Source organism: Cryptomeria japonica, chromosome 10 (assembly GCF_030272615.1).
Source record: "Cryptomeria japonica chromosome 10, Sugi_1.0, whole genome shotgun sequence".
NCBI lineage: Eukaryota > Viridiplantae > Streptophyta > Pinopsida > Cupressales > Cupressaceae > Cryptomeria > Cryptomeria japonica.
Window position 1 is genome coordinate 19,723,959 of NC_081414.1, and position 2,150 is coordinate 19,726,108.

A 2,150-nucleotide genomic window follows, 5' to 3' on the forward strand; every position below is an offset into this window, starting at 1 on the left:
ACATCAGTTTGTGTATCATGGATTAGGAGGATTGGGATGCAGAGTGACATTGTTGCAGGTATGGGCATGTGAGCATCTGTCGGTTACACGACCGATACATTTTAGAGGTAGGGGACATGGGCATAGTTTTGTACACCGGTATGATTGATTATGTCACAACCACGGATTGGGCGGCTGGAGTATTGGTGTCGGGTTATTGATGAGGTAGACAGTGTAGTATGGAGGCCGATGGTAGAGGCGAGGTGCAGTGGTAGAGAGGAGAGTGGCATAGAGGAGAGAGGGCGGAGAGGAGAGATAGATGCATGTAGTGAGGGGTACAAGTGGATTGTCGTTACAGGTGCTAGCAACACCGATTCCCAGATACGTATAGGGATGGGGATTGGGACAGGAGCAGCCACAGGGATAGGGTGAGGGGAGAGAGGAGGAGAATGAGCTACTATCCTTGAGGGAGATCTGCCAGGGACAGGAAGATGAGATCCAAGATCTGGAGAGGGATACAACTAGGCTCAGGAGACAGCTGAGGGACACTGAGTGGGAGAGGGATCAAGCTATTCAGCGCTATACGGAGGCTGAGACAACACTGAGGGTAGGAAGGTAGTCAACAGAGGACACAAGAGCTGTATACGCCTATGTTTTTCGGGCAGGGGAGGAGATAGGTTACTGGTGAGACCTGTACTATGGAGTGGTGCCACCAGATCAGCAGGCTAGGAGCTTTCGGAGACCATTGTGGATGACGATGACCACTAGAGGGAGAGATAGGAGACATGCATCTAGCGGTGCGATCATGGGTCATCCACCACCGCCAGATAGAGGGGGCAGGAGAGATGATCCTGGGGCAAGTCCTTCCAGGGCTTAGACTCCATCGAGGCCAGCTAGCTTTGAGGGAGGGAGTTCATCATAGCCTTAGAGGGATCCCTATGTATCAGTGTTGTACTATTTTGTATGATGACACCTTCGGGTGATCGTAGCCATTTGTATTTTGACACCATTGTATCATGACACTTATGATTTTGATATATATATGAGATGATTCATCGTTGCGGCAACTATATGCATTTGTACCGATGTGATGTTTCTATATGATGCTTATGATATGGATGCAAATATGTACATGATGAAATGCAAAATTTTTGTTCTTTTATGTTTTTAATATGTTATGCATGATGCAAAATGTGAATGTATGAAATTCAGACGAATATGATAATGCAAAGGATGAGATGCATGATGAAAATGTAAAATGTGCTAATACGTGTTGTGTGCAGGATGTGATGCAATTGTGATATCTATATGTATGTATGAAATGCTAACATGTGGTAGTACAGGTGCAAACTGAGATGCAAATGTTTTTGGTGTGTCATTATACTCAGTCATGTGATAACAGGCTACACAAACTCAAGAAGGACAATGGAGGTCAATCAAGAAAGGGGGATGAAAGATAGAAGATATGGAAGTAAAAATACTTCTTGTGCTATTATCATCATTGAGCTTTATTATGGAAAATAGGTTATGACAATCGAGGTATATGTTCGACCCAGAAAGTCATTGTACTTGTTTGCATGGAGATCAGACAATCGCAAACAAAGAATGCCCTAGTTCATACTAGAATCACAATGTCCTCATATCATTGGATAATTCATAGCATTACTAAGAGACAATCCATAGACAACAAAGAAAAAAATAGGTGGCAATACCCCATCCTTGCCTTTCTAGTTAAAGATATCGTGGAGATAAAATCTCTAGTCAGAGACATCCTAGAAAAGCTAAAAGACATGTCACCAAAAGATAAAATCAAAATAAAATCAAGACTTGACACCAACATTCAATGTAGTCCTCAAGTTTAGTGTTTCTTGTTACTTGTATAAGTCAATTTGATTGTGGTCACAATGTTTACTTTCACAAAGGGATAGATAGCACTAAACCATAATGTTGTCTGAGTGTGTTGAAATATTTGATTTGTTGAAGCCCATTGTTGCTGATGTGTCTCATCTGAAACTGATTGAATCCATGAAACTGATACTTTATTGTGGAGAAGATGGAACTTTATTGTGGATTGTGCACGGATAGACTGAAGAAAACTGGAAGAAACTGTACTCCTCGAAACATGTGATGCGCTTAGTTCCACACCCATCACTAGACATAGGGTTTGCCTT